Source organism: Mustelus asterias, chromosome 3 (genome assembly GCF_964213995.1).
Source record: "Mustelus asterias chromosome 3, sMusAst1.hap1.1, whole genome shotgun sequence".
In the NCBI taxonomy this organism is placed as follows: Eukaryota; Metazoa; Chordata; class Chondrichthyes; order Carcharhiniformes; family Triakidae; genus Mustelus; species Mustelus asterias.
The window spans coordinates 150,587,240-150,609,361 of record NC_135803.1 but is presented as its reverse complement, the minus strand read 5'-3'; positions in this window follow the sequence as shown (position 1 = coordinate 150,609,361).

Below are 22,122 nucleotides of genomic sequence, written 5' to 3'. Positions count from 1 at the left end.
CTGTGGGAGGAAACCGGAGCACCCGGAGGAAACCCACGCAGACAGGGTGAGAACGTGCAAACTCCACACAGACAGTGACCCAAGCCGGGAATCGAACCCGGGACCTTGGAGCTGTGAAGCAGCCGTGCTAACCACTGTGCTACCGTGCTGCCCAGTTTCTGGATTAATAGTCTCGCAATAATACCACTAGGCCGTCACCTTCTCATTCTTCTGAGTGGGCGGTTTAATAGCGGTTTTCTAAAGTTTGAGGGAGTTCGATGGAGTAAATATCGAGAAACCTTTCAGCAACAGATGGGTCTGTAGCCAAATAAGGCAGGTTTAAACTCACTGACAAAAGAGCTCTGAAGGGGGAAAATGGTGGTGTACAGGTCCTGTCAGTGAATTCAATGAATTCTATCTGGAACTGGAAGCTGGTGTGAGTAATAATGATGATGAAGCTATCATTGATTGTTGTAAAAACCTGCCTGGTTCATTAATATCCTTCACAGAATAAGATGTGCCATTCCTTACCGGGTCTGGCCTCTATGTGACTCCAGACCCCACAGCAATGTGGTTGACTTGTTACGGCGCAAAAGGAGGCCATTTGGCCCATCGTGTCTGCACTGGCTCTCCAAGCGAGCATCATGACTTAGTACCATTCCCCTGCCTTTTCCCCGTACCCCTGTACATTGTTTCCATTCAAGTCATCATCTAATGACCTCTTGAATGCCTTGATTGAAGCTGCCTCCACCACACTTCCACGCGGAACATTCCAGATCCCAAACCACTCGCTGTGTAATAAAAGCTTTCTTCTCCTATCATAGAGGTTTACAGCATGGAAACAGGCCCTTCGGCCCAACTTGTCCATGCCACCCTTTTTTTAAACCACTATTGCATTGGCCTCAGAGCGAGACACTCAGTTCAAGGGGCAATTGGGGATGGGCAACAAATGCTGACCTTTCCAGCGACGTCCACATCCTGTAACTGGAGGGAAGATGAGGAGAATTATTTTACGCAGATAGCTACGATCTGACATGCAGAGCCCGAGAGGATGGTGGAAGCAGATTCAATGGGCAATTTTCGCACAGGAATTGGATAAAGATTCGAAGGGAACGTTCTGAAGTAAAGAGTTAATTTATTAGTCACAAGTAAGGCTTACATTAACACTGCAATGAAGTGACTGTGAAATTCCCTTAGTTGCCACACTCTGGCACCTGTTCAGGTCAATGCACCTGACCAGCACGTCTTTCAGAATGTGGGAGCAAACCGGAGCACCTAGAGGAAACCCACGCAGACACGGGGAGAATGTGCAAACTCCACACAGACAGTGACCCAAGCCAGGAATTGAACCCGGGTCCCTGGCGCTAACCACCGTGCTGCCCGTACGGCTATGATTGATGAGCAGGGGGTTAGGGACTCATTGAGCAACTCAACCAAAGGACCTGCTCTGCTATGAAGGGCCGAATGGCCTCCTTCTACACTGCTCTGGGGGAGGTAGTGGAAGCGGATACGGTAGTGACTTAAGGGACAAATACATGAATAGGATGGGGATAGAGGGATATGGTCCCCGGAAGGGTAGGGGGTTTTAGTTCAGTCGGGCAGCATGGTCGGTGCAGGCTTGGTGGGCCGAAGGGCCTGTTCCTGTGCTGTAATTTTCTTTGTTCTTGGCTAGATTATAAAGAAATGGAATTCTGGAACTGCAGTATGTAAAAGCTGGTTTGAGGAAGTCCCGCGAGGCATCTGTGAGTTTGGGTGTTGGTGAAGGGCTACCCTCCAAAACCTTCGGCTCATTTGGATTCTAGCGCTTGCCCTGGCATTTCTCTGGTTTGAATGTGCAGGTGAACAGATTTGGATCTTCCCCCACACCCCCATACAGCTCTGCGGTTAGTTTCGTTGCCGAGTAATTGGAGAAGTGGTTTGGAAATATGAGTTCCAACGGCAACTGGGAAATTTAAATGTAATTAAATAAATGTGGACACGAAAGCTGGGCCCCAGTGATGGTGATTGTGAGCTGGAATTACAGGATGTTGTATTTGATGCCATAAGTCAATTCGGTGGCCACTCATGAGAAACATAGAAAATAGGAGCAGGGGGGAGACCATTCGGCCCCTCAAGCCTGCCCTGCCATTCAACAAGACTATGGCCAATCGGATTGTGGACTCACCTCCACTTTCCTGGCTGCCCTCGATAACCTTTGACTCCCCTGTTGGTCAAGATTATATCCAATCTGATTGGCCGGCAGCTCTGTGACGGCGGCGGTGGCAGGTTTCGGCGGCGGCTGAGGTCACGGCCAGTTCCTGTGGAAGAGGAAGTTGTAAAGGCCTCGGGTTAAGTGGGGAATGTCAGTGAGGCCTGGCTGGCAGGCTCCACTCAGGAGAGTGAGGGGTTTGGGTTTGAGAGGCTGAGCAGAGGGTGGGGGTGTGGGGGGGAGTGGGGTAAGGAGGTATATTACCTTGAAGAAGATGCCTCCAGTGGGCACAGGGGCCCCCCCAATTGAAATCTCCCTGATTCTTGTCGAATACCAGCTCGCCCAGTTAAAGTTGCCAGGCCTTCTGTTTGGTCTGGGCCTTCTGTGGGAAAAACAATGACGGGGTGAAATGAGACACTTAAGTAGCTAATAGTTGGCCACTCAAGGGCCTCAATAGGTCCAAGGGCGAGTGGTCTGCCTGAGGCCACTGCCTGAAATGGGAGACAGGTTGGGGGAGGGAGGGAAGGAGGCAAGCCTGCTGGCCACATGCGGCATTTTACAAGCCCACCCCCTCCTTCAAACATACCGGCAGAAGGTGTGGTAGCCCCATGAAACAACTGGAAAAGCACATCTGGTTCACCAATGCCCTTTTAGGGAAGGAAATCTGCCGTCCATACCTGGTCTGGCCTACATGTGACTCCAGAGCCACAGCATTGTGGTTGACTTTTAACTGCCCTCTGAAATGGCCTAACAAGCCACTCAGTTTTATCAATCGCTACAAAGTCTCAACAAAGAAATGAAGCCGGATAGGCCACCTGGCATCGACCGAGGCACGGGAAAAGACAACGGCAAAACAAACAGCCCTGTCGACCCTGCAAAGTTCTCCTTACTAACATCTGGGGGCGAGTGCCAAAATTGGGAGAGCTGTCTCACAGACTAGTCCACAAAACGTCATGAAGCCCAATCCATCACGCAAACCAGCCTCCCATCCATTGACTCTGTCTACACTTCCCACTGCATCAGCAAAGCAGCCAGCATAATTAAGGACCCCACGCACTCCGGACATTCTCTCTTCCACCTTCTTCCGTCGGGAAAAATATGCAAAAGTCTGAGGTCACGTACCAACCGACTCAAGAACAGCTTCTTCCCTGCTGCTGTCAGACTTTTGAATGGACCTACCTCGCATTAAGTTGATCTTTCTCTACACCCTAGTTATTACTGTAACACTACATTCTGCACTCTCTAGTTTCCTTCTCTATGAACGGTATGTTTTGTCTGTATAGCGCGCAAGAAACAACACTTTTCACTGTATGTTAATACATGTGACAATTATAAATCAAATCAAATCAAATCAAGCAACAGCCTGACATAGTCATTCTCACGGCATCATACCTTACAGATAACATCCCAGACACCACCATTACTATCTCTGGATATGTCCTGTCCCACCGGCAGGACAGACCCAGCAGAGGTGGCAACACAGTGGTATACAGTCGGGAGGGAGTTGCCCTGGGAGTCCTTAACATCGCCTCTGGACCCCATGAAATCTCATGGCTTCAGGTTAAACATGGGCAAGGAAATCTCTTACTGGTTACCACGTACCATCCTCCTTCGGCCGATGAATCAGTATTCCTCAATGTTGAACAACACTTGGAGGAAGCACGGAGGGTGGCATGGGCGCAAAATGTACTCTGGGTGGGGATTTCATTGTCCACCACCAAGAGTGGCTCGGCAGCAGCATTACTGATCGAGCTGGTCGGGTCCTAAAGGATATAACTGCTAGACTGGGTCTGCAGCAGATGGTAAAGGAACCAACAAGAGAAAATAACATACATGACCTCATCCTTATCAATCTGCCAGCTGCAGATGCATCTGTCCATGACAATATCGGTAAGAGTGACCACCACACAGTCCTTGTGGAGACAAAGTCCCGCCCTCACATTGAGAATAACCTCCATCGTGTTGTGTGGCATTATCACCGTGCTAAATGGGACAGACTTCAAATCGATCTAGCAACTCAAGACTGGACATCCATGAGGCGCTGTGGGCCATCAACAGCAGCGGAACTGTACTCCAGCACAATCTGCAACCTCATGGCTCGACATATCCCCCACTCAACCATTACCATCGAGCCAGGGGATCAACCCTGGTTCAATGGAAAGTGCAGGAGGACATGCCAGGAGCAGCACCAGGCATAGCTGAAATTTGAGGTATCAACCTGGTGAAGCTACCAAACAGGACTACTTGCATATCAAATGGCAAAAACAGCAAGTGATAGCCAGAGCTAAGCAAGCCTACACCCAACGGATCAGGTCTAAGCTCTGCAGTCCTTTCACATCCAGTCGTGAATGGTGGCGGACAATTAAACAATTCACAGGAGGAGGAGACTCCACAAATATCCCCATGCTCAATGATGGAGGAGCCCAGCACATCAGTACAAAAGGTAAGGCTGAAGTGTTTGCAGCAATCTTCAGCCAGCAGTGCCGAGTGGATGGTCCATCTCAGCCTCCTCCAGTGGTCCCCAGCATCTCAGATGCCAGTCTCCAGCCAATTCAATTCACTCCACGTGATATCAAGAAACGGTTGGAAACACTGGATATTGCAAAGGCAATGGGTCCTGATAACATACTTGCCGCTCCCCTAGCCAAGCCCTTCCAGTGCAGTTACAACACTGGCATCTACCCAACAATGTGGAAAATTGCCCAGGTATATCCTGTACATTAAAAGCAGGACCAATCCAATCCGGCCAATTACTGCCCAGTCTACTCCTGATCATCAGTAAAGTGATGGAAGGGGTCATCAACCGTGCTATCAAGCAGCACCTGTTCAGCAACAACCTGCTCAGTGACGCCCAGTTTGGTTTTGCCAGGGTCACTCAGCTCCTGACCTCATTACAGCCTTGGTTCAAACATGGACAAAAGAGCTGAATTCCAGAGGTGAGGTGATAGTGGCAGCCCTTAACATCAAGGCCCCATCGTCTAGTGTGGCATTAAGGAGCCCCAGCGAAACTGGAATCAATGGATATCAGGGGGCAAACTCTCCGCTGGTTGGAGTCATACCCGGTACATAGGAAGATGGTTCTGGAGGGTCAGTCACCTCAGCTCCATGACATCTCTGCAGGAGTCCCTCAGGGTGGTGTCCTAGGCCCAACAATCTTCAGCTGCTTCATCAATGACCTTCCCTCCGTCATAAGTGGGGATGTTCGCCGATGACTGCACAATGTTCAGCACCATTCGCGACTCATCAGATACTGAAGCAGTCCATGTTCAAATGCAGCACGATCTGGACAATATCCAGGCTTGGGCTGACAAGTGGCAGTAACATTCACGCCACCCAAATACCAGGCAATGACCATCACCAATAAGAGACACTCTAACCACCGCCCATTGACGTTCAATGGTGTTACCATCACTGAATCCCCCACTGTCAACATCCTTGGGGTTACCATTGGCCAGAAACTCAACTGGACTCACCACAAACACAGTGGCTACAAGAGCAGGTCAGAGACGAGGAATACTGCGGCAAGTAACTCACCTCCTGACTCTCCAGAGCCTATCCACCATCTACAAGGCACAAGTCAGGAGTGTGACAGAATACTCCCCACTTGCCTGGATGGGTGCAGCTCCGACAACACTCAAGAAGCTTGACACCATCCAGGACAAAGCAGCCCGCTTGATTTGGCACCACATCAACAAACATTCAATCCCTCCACCACTGACGCTCAGTAGCAGCAGTGTGTACTATCTACAAGATGTACCGCAGCAATTCACCAAAGATCCTTAGACAGCACCTTCCAAACCCACGACCACTTCCATCTAGAAGGACAAGGGCAGCAGATACATGGGAACACCACCACCTGCAAGTTCCCCGCCAAGCAACTCACTCTCTTAACTTGGAAATATATCGCCGTTCCTTCGCTGGGTCAAAATCCTGGAATTCCCTCCCTAACGGCACTGTGGGTCAACCCACAGCACGTGGACTGCAGCGATTCAAGAAGGCAGTTCACCACCACCTTCTCAAGGGCAACTAGGGATGGGTGATAAATGCTGGCCAGCCAGCGACGCCCATGTCCCACGAATGAATTTAAAAAAAACACCATCCCAAACGTGACCGCAGGGTCACGCCATCTGAGTTACTGATGGGACATGTTATTCCCAAATTTGGCAGGGAGGGTACAAGCTGGGCAAGATTCCCAGATGGAAAATCACGATTCAGGAAAAAAAAAGTGTTTAAAGTGGAGCATTCAGTTTTGGTTAGAAACTTTGCAACAGGCCCGGCAGGAGCGGCTGGTAAAACTGTGGAGACTGGTCTCCATCGTTGTGGAGGTACAAGGCTGCAGGATTAGGATGCACGTGGACCACCTCAACTTAAAGTTTGTTTATTGTCACAAATAAGGCTTACATTAACACTGCAATGAAGTTACTGTGAAATTCCCCAAGTCGCCACATTCTGGCACCTGTTCGGGTCAATGCACCCTAACCAGCACGTCTTTCAGACTGTGGGAGGAAACTGGAGCATCCGGAGGAAACCCACACAGACACAGGGAGAATGTGCAAACTCCACACAGACAGTGACCCAAGCTGGGAATCAAACCTGGGACCCTGGTGCTGTGAGGCAGCAGTGCTAACCACTGTGCCACCGTGCCGCCCTCTGAAGAGGAGAGCAGTAATGGACACAGGGGATCTGTAGGCGACCCCTGCAGATAGTTCGACAATGCCAGGTCTGGTTCCTGGGATTTCAGTGGGGAATGTGGGATCGGAGTAACCGATGCTTATGGAGACTGAGGAACCAGAAGCTGCCAAAGAGCCACTAAATCCTGGATGAATAAGTCTGCCTTTCTCGTCTGATACCATCTGGTCTTGTAAACATAGAAATGTCTACCACTGCAACAAGGCTCACTGCCAGAGTCTCCGGACTGACTGATGCATTATCCAGAGGTTCTTCCTGATACCCTTTTACATTAGAGACTTGCGTATCTCACCAAGCCTGTTCTTTGTTTCTCCTCAGGACTATTTTGGATTTTAGGGGGAAGGAGTGAGTAGCATGTCCCTTTAAGGCAGGGGGTAGTATTTCCCGAGGGCCACATGATCAATGAGGGCCCTATGGATCATCCTGGAAGGAAGCTGAGTCAATCGGGAGGAGGTACGAGCCAGGGGTTGAGGAGGGACTGGCAGTTGGAGCCAGGGAGATGAGTTGAGCAGTCCAGTCGCATTGTAAATTAGTCTGACCTTGGGGTATATATATGTATATTATTATTTATTTGGCAATAAAGCCTAATCATAGAATCCCAACAGTGTAGAAGGAGGCTATTCAGCCCATCGAGTCTGCACCGACCACAATCCCACCCATGCCCTATCCCCATGACCCTGCATATTTACTTTGCTAATCCCCCTGAAACTAGGGTCACTTTATCATGGCCAGTGCACCTGACCCGCACATCTTTGGAGTGTGGGAGGAAACCGGAGCACCCGGAGGAAACCCACGCAGAGAATGTGCAGACTCCACACAGGCAGTGACCCGCGGCTGGAATTGAAACCGGGTCTCTGGCGCTGTGAGGCAGCAGTGCTAACCACTGCGCCACACCCCCCGTGCCACCCAAAATAATATTAATTAATATGAATAATATTGATTCAAGCCACATCGAGCTGCCTTCGATCCATTACACCACTCTTCCCTTAATTACAGACAAACAAACAGGAAGAACCGGCGGGGTGAGGGGGCGGGGGACACTGACATTTCATATGATACCTTGATTAAAAATCAAATGGCCGTTGAGATGGAAAAGCAGCATTTGGTTTTCCTGTTAGTATTCCCACTGAATTCAGTGCCCCGGCACAGGTACACAGGATGTGCCGTGCCATTTTTACCATATTGGGTGTACCTACACCTCAGGGACTGCAGCGGTTCAAGGTGGCGGCTCACACCATCTTGTGGGTTAAGGATGGGCAACGAATGTTGGCCGAGCCAATGACGCCCACATCTTGTAAATGAATTTTAAAGAATCCTTCCCCACATCTTCTATTTCATTGCATCCCAGCTGTGTCGCAATCAAGTCTGGACAAGTACCTCCCCCTCTATCAGAATTCTTAGAAACGTCTTGGTAAGTCCTGCTCCTGAATGTTCATCCAGCTGTGAGGATACTTCAGTTGCAAGCAATAAAAGGATTTACAAAGTAAATAAAAGAAAAAGGTTTAATAAAGAAACTTAACCACACCACCACTGGAGCCAGGCCCTGGGCCACAAATACTCCCTCTCACCTTAAATCTTTGCCCTCTAATTTTAGACTTCCCTGCCTTTGGAGAAAGAACCCACTGACGACTGGCTCCCTCTCCTCCCACATTCGCTCCTGTCAAATTCCTCAATCACCTTCTCCTCCTTCAATGTACAGGAATGCAGTCCCACCGCATCCTGATTGGCCTTCATTCCCACCTTGTACTCTGCCCTATTCTTTTCTTCTCTTCTTAGGCAGTTCCCCGGAGTCGAGGGTGATTCGCTTCACATACAGACGAGTTCTCGGGTGACTGAGTCCAATACCCAACCTACAGCCTCTGTCACAGGTGGGGCAGTTGGAGGAGCGGGTGGGTGGGGTGCCCGGGTGAGTGCGTGCCCGGGTGAGTGGGGTGCCCGGGTGGGTGTTGTGTCCAGGTGGGTGTTGTGTCCAGGTGGGTGTTGTGCCCGGGTGGGTGTTGTGCCCGGGTGAGTGCGTGCCCGGGTGAGTGGGGTGCCCGGGTGAGTGCGTGCCCGGGTGAGTGGGGTGCCCGGGTGGGTGGGGTGCCCGGGTGGGTGTTGTGCCCGGGTGGGTGTTGTGCCCGGGTGAGTGTTGTGCCCGGGTGAGTGGGGTGCCCGGATGGGTGGGGTGCCCGGGTGGGTGTGGTGCCCGGGGCGGGGGGGGAGTGGGTGGGGTGCCTGGGTGGGTGGGGTGCCCGGGGCGGGGGTGGGTGGGTGGGGTGCCTGGGTGGGTGGGGTGCCCGGGGGGGGGGGGGGGGGGGGGGTGGGTGGGGTGCCTGGGTGTGTGGGGTGGAAAGTGGTCCATGTTGTCCAAGGCCTCATCACGGATTTTAATAACCAGGGTGGTGGGGAGGGGAAGGGAGAGGCAGTGCTGTGCGGTGGGGGCAGGTTGGTAGAGGACCTTTGTTTTACGGATATTTCGTGTAAGGCCCATGCCCTCCTTGCTGAAGATGTTGACGATGCTTGGAGATCGGCCTCTGTATGTGCGCTGACACAAGCACCGTCTGCAGTTCAATGACAGAGAGTGGGGTGGCCTTGGATCTGACCTGCAGGTGGCAGAGGCTGGACAAGTTCCTGTTTGTTCTGTAGATTAGCTCCATTCCAGTGGGGAGCTTTCTGAGGGTGAGATGGAACATTGCAGCAAGGAAGATCGAGAAGGACACAGCCTCGCTTGATCCCAGTCGGGATGTAGATTGGATCGGCTTGCGTGTCAACATGGAGCAGGCGGAGACAAACTCCTTCATTTCTGTTTCTTTAGACTGAGACTCGGTGTGCATTTTTGCAAACAATACCAAGCATCAGAGGCCTGTTCATTGCCTTGCGTACCATCCAAGTGTCTTTCTGTAACCACTTTTCTCCCGATAGCAGCTTCTTCTCTTGTTTGGAGGTGCATGAGCAGATGAAACGTGTGCTTACCTGGAACAGGTCACTCACCTGAAGGCCGAGGCTATCGCCTAAGTAGAATCATTCTGCATCAAGCAAGGCTAACTGGGAAATTCTCCCATCTCACCGCCTGCCATTGGGAGGGTTTGCAAGTTGATAATCCACCTGTTTGGCCAGGTTACAAACACACCTTCTGTGACAATCAAGTCCTGGATGGGACCTCTGGCTCAGAGGCAGGGGCACAAAACACTGCGGTCACACGGTCCCTACAACTCCAAATGTGGAATTGTATCCTGGGAAAGCCAACGGGAATGGACTGGAAGCCCAGACGGCAGTGAGACTCCAGGACATGTTGTCGGCTGGTACACTGCATGTTGACTCTCTGTGCTAAATGCCTTCAAGATGGAGCTGAAGAGGTTCTTGGTTGGGGGCAGAGTTTGCCTCATGCAGAAGGCAAGGGATGAAGAGTGAAGAGATTCTGAAGTGTTTTTAGAAGAATTTTCTAGATGTTTCTGGCCCAGTAAGGAAGGGGGCATGGTTATGGGAAAGGATGTGAGTCAAGTATCAGTCAGAGAGGGGTCTTTCAGAGGACAGTGACCACAGTATTGAGTGGTTTAGGATAGCAATGGTAAAGAAACTAAGTTCAAAAGTTAAAGTGGAGAAGGAAGGAGAGGCTGGATAGACTGGGACTTTTTTCCCTGGAGCATAGGAGACTTTGGGGTGATCTTATAGAGGTCTATAAAATAATGAGGGGCATAGATCAGTTAGATAGTCAATATCTTTTCCCAAAGATAGAGGAGTCTAAAACTAGAGGGCATAGGTTTAAGGTGAGAGGGGAGAAATGCAAAAGGGTCCAGAGGGGCAATTTTTTCACTCACAGGGTGGTGAGTGTCTGGAACGAGCGGCCAGAGATAATAGTAGAGGTGGACACAATTTTGTCTTTTAAAAAGCATTTTGGACAGTTACATGGGTAAGGTGGGTATAGAGGGATTTGGGACTGACTAGCTTAGTGGTTTAAAAAAGGGCAGCATGGACAAGTTGGGCCGAAGGGCTTGTTTCCATGCTGTAAACCTCTATGACCCTCTGACCAAGTTCAGTGGGGCGATAATAGTTCTGGCTCAGGTAAAATTGGAGTCAAAGATTGGTGAACAATATTGCAATGAAACGCTGGACTGCCTTCAGAGAGGGGATGGTTTGGATACAGCCAGGATACATTCACTCTAACAACCAAAGCCAGAGCTCCCTGGAGGAGAAAAGAGATAGAGACTGAGATGAAACAGAGGGGAATATGGCAGGTCAGGTCAATAAACTAAATGAGAACCAGACAGAGTGGAGATGAAGAAGGAAATCAGAGCGGCAAATAGAGAATATGAGAACATATCAGCATACAGATTCAGAGCAGGAATGAGCCATTCAGCCCCTCAAACCTGCTCTGCCATTCAAACTAAAGGGTGCAATTCTAAAGGAGGAACCCAGGGATACATGTGCTCAAATCATTGAAGGTGGCAGGGTAGGTTGGCAAAGTGGTTAAAAAGACAGATAAGATCCTGGCCTTTACAAATAGAGGCATAGAGTACAATAGCAAGCGCGTCATGGTGATCCTTCCTAAAAATCAGGTCTGGCTTCAATTGGAGTCCTGTGTCTGATTGCGACGTTACACTTTAGGAAGAGATGTGAATGCTTCACAGGGAGGATTCGGGAAGACTTAGGAGAACGGTTACAGGGATGAGGGATTTCAGTTACTGCGATGGATTGGAGAAGCTGGGGTTGTTCTCCCTACGGAAGAGAAGGTTGGAAGTAGATTTGATTGAGGCTGTTCAAAGCCATGAGGAGGTCAGGACAGGGTAGATGGGGAGAAACTGTTCCCATTGGTGGAATGAAGCAGAGGGCAATGAGTTGCGGTAAACAGTGGAAGAAGCAATATCGACATTAGGAAAATCTTTTGACGCAGTCAGTGATGAAGGTCTGGAATGCACTGCCTGAGAGTGCGGTGGAGGCAGATACAATCATGGCTTTCAAAAGGGGATTGAAGAAAGTTCATAGAACCATAGAATCCCTAGAATCCCCAGTGCAGAAGAGGCCATTCAGCCCATTGAGTCTACACCGACTCTCTGACAGAGTATCTTCCCCAGACCCTCTCCCCCCGCTCTACTCCCATAACCCTGCGTGTTTACCATGGCTGATCCATCTAACCTACATATTTTTGGACACTAAGGGGCAATTTAGCTTGGCCAATCCCCCTAACCTAGACATCCTTGGAGTGTGGGAGGAAACTGGAGGAAACCAATACAGACATGGGGAGAATGTGCAGAATTGGTGTAGCCATTGGCCTAAGCCGGGAATCGAACTTGGGTCCCTGGCACTGTGAGACAACAGTGCTAACCACTGTGCCGTGAAGCCGTGAAGGGCAGTGAAGTGGGATTAGCTGCGTTGCTCCTGTACAGGGTTGGCACAGCTGCGATGGACCAATTGACCTCTTTTGTGCTGCAATCATTCTGAGATTCTATAATTTTTCACACTATGGTCAGATTTCTTGAATTAACTTTGATCTCCTGGGGAAATGGGAGAGGAATTTTCAAGAGTTTTTCCAACTTACAATTCCTGTTATTTTGTGCCTCTCCCAGGGGATTGCGTGATTGCTGTGTTGGGAAGTTAGGAAGCGTCTTGCACAATGCTTCAGGGAAATTAGAATCTTTGAAATGTTTTTTGCTGAATAGTGCGCTCCAAGCCTGTGCAGTTAGTAATGGTTACTTTGGCACTGTGCTGTAGAATGAGATAAAGCTAATTGGATGCTTTTTTCCATTGCTACCAAACTTCGTTTCCTCTGATCTAAGTTGAACAAAACCAACAACTTACCTTTAATGCCGTAAAATGGAGGTTTTAAGTTTATTTATTAGTGTCACAGCTAGGTTTGCATTAACACTGCAATTACGTTACTGTGAAAATCCCCTAGTCGCCACACTCCAGCGCCTGTTCGGGTACACTGAGGGAGAATTTAGCATGGCCAATGCACCTAACCAGAACGTCTTTCAGACTGTGGGAGGAAACCGGAGCACCCGGAGGAAACTCACGCAGACATAGGGAGAATGTGCAGACTCCACACAGACAGTGACCCAAGCCAGGAATTGAACCTAGGTCCCTAATGCTGTGAGGCAGCAGTGCTAACCACTGTGCCACCGTGCTGCCCTTATATGAGGCAATGGTAGGATTTGAGGGCAAATCAAGAGAGCAGCCATAATCATATTGAATGGTGGAACAGGCTCAATGGGCTAAGTGATCTACTTCTGTTCCTATTCCTCGTATCTGTGGCATTTTGGCTGCCAAATCAGTATTATCCATCTCACATCATTCCACAAAGTCATAAAGAGCGGCACGGTGGCACAGTGGTTAGCACTGCTGCCTCACAGCACCAGGGACCCGTGTCAATTCCCGGCTCGGGTCACTGTCTGTGTGGAGTTTGCACGTTCTCCCCGTGTCTGCATGGGTTTCCTCCGGGTGCTCCGATTTCCTCCCACACTCCAAAGATGTGCGGGTTGGGTTGATTGGCCATGCTAAAATTGCCCCTTAGTGTCCACAGATGTGTAGGTTAGGTGGATTAGCCATGGTAAATGAACAGAGGTTACGGGGATAGGGCAGAGGGGAGGCCCGGGTGAGATGCTCATTTAGAGAGTCCAATGCAGACTCTTTCTGCACAGTAGGGATTCGATGGTTCAATGGACCCTCGGGCTTTCTGGTTTCTGTGGTTTATATCTATGTCCCATGGTGCCTGTACCCACTGAAACATCATGGGAAACAACACTGCTCTTTTGGTGTATGAGGTGTGAGTATGAGCACTCTTGATGCTGTGCGATCTCGAGGGTGACCACTAGCATTTAGAAAGGAATTCAAAGTCATAGTTATTATCTGAAAGAATTGTGCGTCTAAGTTTCACATTTTAAACAAAAAATTTTACTTTGCAAGAGATAAACAAAGTAAATTTATTAACTTCACACTATGTTCTGCAAACACTTATTTTTTCAACATTACACTTCCTGTTCTACTTTTATATCACCCAAAAGTTCCCCTGTACTTTACAGGATCTTGAAGGTTCCTTCGCTTTGCTTGGGATCAAACCAACATGTGACACAGCTCTCAGGAGTTCACTTTGTTCCTGCTATTCCCTGAGGGGTGAGATTTCCTGGGGTCCTGCCACTGGCATTTGGCTAGGCAACCCTCTAACTCTCCTTCAGCACCTTTCCTTCAACCATTTATCTAATTCTCTGATTATTGAATCTGCTTCCAGAGACTAACAACAACAATTTGCATTTAGGTATTTACAGGAATGATTAAAGGGATAAAGATCTGTAACTAAGAGGATAGATGGAGAGATTGGGACTATTTTCCTTGGAGAAAAGAAGGCTGAGAGGAGTCTTGATAGAGATATTTAAGATCCTGAGGGGTTCGGACAGATAAATAGCGAGAAGCTGTTTCCAATCAAGAACTGGAGGGCACGGATTCAAAATAATTGGCAAAAGGAGTACAAGTGATGAGGAAAACATTTTTCACCCAGATAGTGGTTGGAATTTGGAGGCTGGTGGAGACAGGTTCAATTGAGGTATTCGAAAGGGGATTAGATTACCATCTGAAAAGAAAGAATGTGTACAGTTACTGGGATAAGGCTGGAGAATGGGACTACAAAGAATGCTCTTTCAGTGAGCCAGTGCTGACTCGATGGGCTGAATGGCCTCCTTCTGCACTGTAAAGATTCTTTTATTCTGTGATGCAGCACCTTTAATGTTTCATGGAAGAATAATTAAACCAAAGGCGATATTTTGGTGGATGACATATAGCTTTGCTAAAGAGAAGCATCTTAAAGGAAGGAAGAAGGATAGAGGGTTGGAGTTGTTGAGGATGGGAATTCCAGAGCTCAGGATCCAGGCAGCTGGAGGCACGGCTGCTAATATTGGAGTGGTTAAAACTGGGATTGCACCAGAGGTCAGAATTGGAGGGACACAGAGAGCTCAGAGGGATAGAGGGTTGTCGGAGTTTACACACATAAACACATAGTCCAACTGCACCCAGAAGTCACAGATTGGGAAAAGTTTATCTCGAGCAGGTGAAACAATCTCCCAGACTCAGCCTTGCTGGCGCAATGTCCTGCAAACTGACTGAGGGTAAGTGGGACAGAGAGCTGCTGCTGAGATTAGTGAGGGCAAACTATAATGCTAGCCCTACAGGTTGGAGGGACTTCCATCCTAACAGCACTGTGGGTGTACCTACACCACAGAGACTGCAGAGGTTCAAGTAGGCAGCTCACCATCACCTTCTCAAGGGGCAATTAGGGATGGGCAATAAATGCTGGTCTAGCCAGCGACGCCCACATCCCATGAAGGAAAAGTTCAAAACTCACCCCGCACAAGCTCATACAAGGTTCCCATGTATGGTCTCATCATGCTGGTGCTAAATGTACGCTTACACATTATAGTGTTTACAGCACAGGCAAAGGCAATTCGGGCCAACTGGATATGATGGTGTTTATGCTCCACAACAGCGTCTTCCCACCCTTCATCTCACTAAAGGTGGCATGGTGGCACAGTGGTTAGCACTGCTGCCTCACAGCGCCAGGGACCTGGGTTCAATTCCTGGCTTGGGTCACTATCTGTGCAGAGTCTGCACGTTCTCCCCATTTCTGCGTGGGTTTCCTCTGGGTGCTTCAGTTCCCTCCCACACTCCAAAGATCTGTAGGATTGATGGATTAGCCATGGTAAATATGTGGGGTTACGGGAATAGAGACGGGGAGAGGTAAGATGCTCTGTCAGAGAGTCTGATGGGCCAAATGGTGTCTTCTGCACTGTAGGGATTCTATGAATGTGCCTGTGAAGCACCCTTTATCGAGTTAGAACATAGAACATAGAACATTACAGCGCAGAACAGGCCCTTCGGCCCACGATGTTGCACCGACCAGTTAAAAAAAAAAACTGTGACCCTCCAACCTAAACCAATTTCTTTTCGTCCATGAACCTATCTACGGATCTCTTAAACGCCCCCAAACTAGGCGCATTTACTACTGATGCTGACAGGGCATTCCAATCCCTCACCACCCTCTGGGTAAAGAACCTACCCCTGACATCGGTTCTATAACTACCCCCCCTCAATTTAAAGCCATGCCCCCTCGTGCTGGATTTCTCCATCAGAGGAAAAAGGCTATCACTATCCACCCTATCTAAACCTCTAATCATCTTATATGTTTCAATAAGATCCCCTCTTAGCCGCCGCCTTTCCAGCGAAAACAATCCCAAATCCCTCAGCCTCTCCTCATAGGATCTCCCCTCCATACCAGGCAACATCCTGGTAAACCTCCTCTGCACCCTCTCCAAAGCCTCCACATCCTTCCTGTAATGTGGGGACCAGAACTGCACACAGTACTCCAAGTGCGGCCGCACCAGAGTTGTGTACAGTTGCAACATAACGCTACGACTCCTAAATTCAATCCCCCTACCAATAAACGCCAAGACACCATATGCCTTCTTAACAACCTTATCTACTTGATTCCCAACTTTCAGGGATCTATGCACACATACACCTAGATCCCTCTGCTCTGAGATCCCTCTGCTCAGAGCAGAGGGATCTCAGAGCAGAGGGATCTAGGTGTATGTGTGTACACCTAGATCCCTCTGCTCTCCTCTGAGTTGGGACACCTTGTTGAAGTTGCACAAGACATTAATAAGGCCACACTTGGAATACTGTGTACAGTTCTGGTCACCCTATTATAGAAAGGATATTATTAAACTAGAAAGAGTGCAGAAAAGATTTACTAGAATACTACCGGGACTTGATGGTTTGAGTTATAAGGAGAGGCTGGATAGATTGGGACTTTTTTCCCTGAAGCGTAGGAGGCTGAGGGCTGAACTTATAGAGGTCTATAAAATAATGAAGGGCACAGATCAGCTAGATAGTCAATATCTTTTCCCAAAGGTAGGGGAGTTTAAAACGAGAGGGCATAGGTTTACGGTGAGAGGGGAGAGATACAAAAGGGTCCAGAGGGGCAATTTTTTTACACAGAGGGTGGTGAGTGCCTGGAACAAGCTGCCAGAGGTAGTAGTAGAGGCGGGTACAATTTTGTCTTTTAATAAGCATTTAGACAGTTACTTGGGTAAGATGGGTACAGAGGGATATGGGCCAAACGTGGGCAATTGGGACTAGCTTAGTGGCTAAAAAAAGGACGGCATGGACAAGTTGGGCCAAAGGGCCTGTTTCCATACTGCAAACCTCGATGACTAGCATATTAAAGGCATTGCATAAACACAAGTTGTTGTCCTGGTAGCCAGTTCCACATTCATAAGAACATAAGAACATAAGAAATAGGAGCAGGAGTAGGCCATCTAGCCCCTCGAGCCTGCCCCGCCATTCATAAGATCATGGCTGATCTGAAGTGGATCAGCTCCACTTACCCGCCTGATCCGTATAACCCCTAATTCCCTTACCGATCAGGAATCCATCTATCTGTGATTTAAACATATTCAACGAGGTAGCCTCCACCACTTCAGTGGGCAGAGAATTCCAGAGATTCACCACCCTCTGACAGAAGAAGTTCCTCCTCAACTCTGTCCTAAACTGACCCCCCTTTATTTTGAGGCTGTGCCCTCTAGTTCTAGCTTCCTTTCTAAGTGGAAAGAATCTCTCCACCTCTACCCTATCCAGCCCCAATCTTATAGATCTCTATAAAATCCCCCCTCAGCCTTCTAAATTCCAACGAGTACAAACCCAATCTGCTCAGTCTCTCCTCATAATCAACACCCCTCATCTCTGGTATCAACCTGGTGAACCTTCTCTGCACTCCCTCCAAGGCCATTCGAACAACCTTTGGGTAAAGAAACCATTACCAAAATTCCTTGTTGGATTTACTGGTGAATACTATTTACGTAAACTGTTTCCACTCTCAGGATGGTCAGAGGGCACAGATTTGAGGTAAAGAGAATGTTGTGTGTGCAGCAAATTGTTATGAGCTGGTACTCGCTTGTCTGAGAGAGATGCAGGAAATTCAATAGCAACTTCCAAAAGTGGATGGGATATTTGAAGAGCTATGAGGAGGCAGCATGGGAGATGGAATGTTTGCTTGCGCAGAGAGCCATCATCATAGGATCGATGGGCTGAATGGACTCCTTCTGTGCTGTTTCTACTATCCCTCGTTTTGAATTTCCTGTTAAATCGAAACATCTTCTCCAAGCGGGTTACACACTCCCGTGAACTGCTGTTAACTTTGGGGATTGTTTGAGTGCTTTAAGCCACCTTGTATGTGTTGGTTTAAACTGTACACCAACCCTAGCCAAGCCTCTCCAGTTAACCTGAATGTCAGGGGTAGAAGGGAAATTGAGCTGGCATCCCTTGGCAGTGCCCCTTATCTAATTTCTCGGGAAAATGAGAGAACAGTTGCAAAGGTCTGGCACACCGGGTAGATTAAATCAGATGGTGAACTTTGCACCCCATAACTTGACAATATAATTCAATTTATCAATTCAAAGTTCCAATGGAACGGTTCCTCAGAATGGAACACTCCCTTATCAATTTGACATTTGCAGCTGAACAGCTCTCTGTAAACAGCCGCTGGAGTGCTGAAGGCTATTCCTGGAGATGGTGCTGTATAAGAACCGTCCTTATTCGAGTCATCGAGGCTATCAAATTGTTGTAGAAACCCAGTTTGCTCACTAATGTTGGTCAGGGCATGGGAGGCTGCTGGCCTGGCCTATACTCCAGTTTTGGGTCTTAATCCCGTCTGAAATGGCCTCTTAAAGGGCATTTGGTTTGCAGCCACCATCACTCATGTGCTTAGAATAAAAATGTTGTAAAAATGGGAGGGGTGTTGAGGCCATTCAGGCCATCTAATATTCCATTTCTACTGCTAGAAATAGTGGATTTGCATTCAAATTTCCTTTCCCACATGTCCCATACAGAAGATGGCCCTGCAGCAACTTGTCTAGCCATCCTTTGACAGCATCCTCCAAACCTGCAGCCTACCTAAACCACACAGACTGCAGTGGTTCAAGAAGGCTTGACCCAAGTACAGTGGCACAGTGGTTAGCACTGCTGCCTCACAGCACCGGAGACCTGGGTTCAATTCTGGCCTTGGGTGACTGTCTGTGTGGAGTTTGCACATTCTCCCCGGGTCTGCGTGGGTTTCCTCCGGGTGCTCCGGTTTCCTCCCACAGTCCAAAGATGTGCGGGTTAGGTGGATTGGCCATGCTAAATTGCCCCTTCGCGTCCCGAGATGTGTAGATGAGGGCGATTAGCCATGGTAAATGTTTGGGTTCACAGGGGTAGGACGGGGAGGTGGGCCTGGGTAAGATGCTCTTTCGGAGGGTCAGTGCAGCCTCGACGGAGCGAATGGCCTCCTTCTGCACTGTACGGATTCTGTGGTTCTGTGGGATGGGCAACAAAAACTCTCCCTGGCGGTGACACATGCCGATGAAAGAATAAACTAAACACAGTGGAGTTAGTTCCCTCCCCGGGCTCTGTGTCAGTATCGAGAAATGAACAAACAGAAGATCATAAGAAAATGAGCGAAAAGAAATGATTACAAGTCTGTAACTGTCTGAGAAAGTGTTGCTTCATTAAACTCTCTGGTGTGAGAATGATGATTGATGTTGTACAGGGGCCACACCTGCAGAGCTGGCTAATCCACCCCCAGTCTGAATACATCACAACATGTGGCTGGCTTCTCGCCCTCTTCAACAGAAAAACCACAGTCTATCCAAGAGGCTGCTGCATTTTTGGTGCAAACCAGCAAACTACCCACAAGCTTGATATGTCTTTTAATGCAAAAAAAACCCATTTGAATAAAGCATGAATATTCTCAGCCTTTTATGTTTCAACTCTATGATCAACAAACAGTTTCGTTACACATACCGGCTACAAAGTTAAATTATTAGAGTCGCAAGTAGGCTTACATTAACAGTGCAATGAAGTCAGTGTGCAAATCCCCTGGTCGCCACACTCCAGCGCCTGTTCGGGTACACGGAGAGAGAATTTAGCATGGCCAATGCCCCTAACCAGCATGTCTTTCAGACTGTGGGAGGAAACTGGAGTACCCGAGGAAACCCACGCAGACATGGGGAAAATGTGCAAACTCCACACAGACAGTGACCCAAGCCGGGAATCGAGCCCGGGTCCCTGGCGCTGTGAGGCAGCAGTGCTAACCACTGTGTCACCATGATTTGATTGATTTCATTTATTATTGTTACATGTATTAACATACAATGAAAAGTATTGTTTCTTGCGCGCTATACATACAAAGCATACTGTTCATAGAGAAGGAAACGAGAGAGTGCAGAATGTAGTGTTACAGTCATAGCTGGGGTGTAGAGAAAGATCAACTTAATGCGAGGTAGGTCCATTTAAAAATCTGACAGCAGCAGGGAAGAAGCTGTTCTTGAGTCGGTTGGTACGTGACCTCAGACTTTTGTATCTTTTTCCCGATGGAAGAAGGTGGAAGCGAGAATGTCCAGGTTGCATAGGGTCCTTAATTATGCTGGCTGCTTTTCCGAGGCAACGGGAAGTGTAGACAGAGTCAATGGATGGGAGGCTGGTTTGCGTGATGCCCTAAGGATGCACTACAACCGTTCAATAAGATCACTTTAACACCACTTCTCCGTCACCTCTAAGGATGGGAGCTGCAAAAATAATCCCCACTTTCCCTTAAGTCATGCATCTTTCCGACTTGGGACATACGCTGGCTGTACCTCCCCTGTCACTGTGTTGAAATTCCCTAGCTAATCCCAATCATGGCAGCTTGTCACTACATGTAAAGAGAAAGCTGTGGACAAGTAGCAGAGCTTGTCAGTATCCTGAGATCAAACAGAAAACGTCTGGATTTGATCGTGGAGTATGAGGGGCTTTGATGAAGTGGGCAGGGAGAAATTATTTCAAAGGCAAAATACTGCGAATGCTGGAATCTGAGACAAAAACAGAAAATGCTGGAGAAACCCAGCAGGTCTGACAGCATCTGTGGAGAGGGAATAGAGCCAACGTTTCAGAAACAACCTGACGCAAAACATTGGCTTCATTCTCCCTCCACAGGTGCTGTCAGACCTGCTGGGAAGTTATTTCCATTGGCAGGAAAGTTCAGAACTAAAGGCCGCAGATTTCCTGTAATTGGTTAGAGTACCAGGAGAAGGAAGTAGATCTTGTTTTTTCCACATTGTATCTTCAGAGTCATGACGATTAGGATTGCGCTGCCTGGATGGGTGACGGAAGGAAATTGTTTAGGAGCATTCGAAAGGGAATTGAAAGGAAAAAATTGCAGAAGTTACAAAAGGGAAAGAATCTGTGTCAACATGATGGACCAAATGGCCTCTTCTATGCTGTAAAGTGCTATGATCCGATCTTGCATGTGTCAGACTGCACTATTTTTTCTCACTGTGGTTAGCTTTGCTACCTCACAGCGCCAGGGACCTGGGTTCGATTCCCAGCTTGGGTCACTGTCTGTGTGGAGTCTGCACGTTTTTCCTGTGTATGAAACCGGAGCACCTGGAGGAAACCGATGCAGACTCATCTCCAAACTGCATGGACCAGGGCTCGGCTCCTCCCTCTGTGACTGGATCCCTAGACTTCCTAACCCACAGACCGCAATCACTAGGATAGGCAACGACACCTCCTCCACGATTATCCTTAACACCGGTGCCCCACAAGGCTGTGTCCTCAGCCCCTTACTATACTTCTTGTACACCTATGACTGTGTGGCCAAATTCCTCTCCAACTTGATTTTCAAGTTTGCTGATGACACCACCATAGTGGGTCGGATCTCAAACAATGATGAGACAGAGTACAGGAAAGAGATAGAGAATCTGGTGAACTGGTGCGGCAACAATAATCTGTCCCTCAATGTCAAACAAAACGAAGGAGGTTGTCATTGACTTCAGGAAGCGCAGTGAAGGCCAATGCCCCTGTCTGCATCAATGGGGATGAAGTGGAAATTGTCGAGAGTTTCAAGTTTCTAGGTGTCAAGATCACCAACAACCTGTCCTGGTCCCTCCACACTGATGCTATAGTTAAGAAAGCGGACAAACGCCTCTACTTTCTCAGGAGGTTAAGGAAATTCAGTATGTCTGCTATGATTCTCACCAATTTTTACAGGTGCACCATAAAAAGCATCCTTTCTGGATGTGTTACAGCTTGGTACGGCTCCACACCATGTGGAGGTGTTGGCCTAGTGGTACTATTGCTAGACTATTAATCCAGGAACTCAGCTAATATTCTGGGAACCCGGGTTCAAATCCCGCTACGGTAGCTGGTGGAATTTGACTTCAATTTAAAAAATCTGGAATTAAGAGTCTGCCGTGATCATGAAACCATTGTCGATTGTCGGAAAA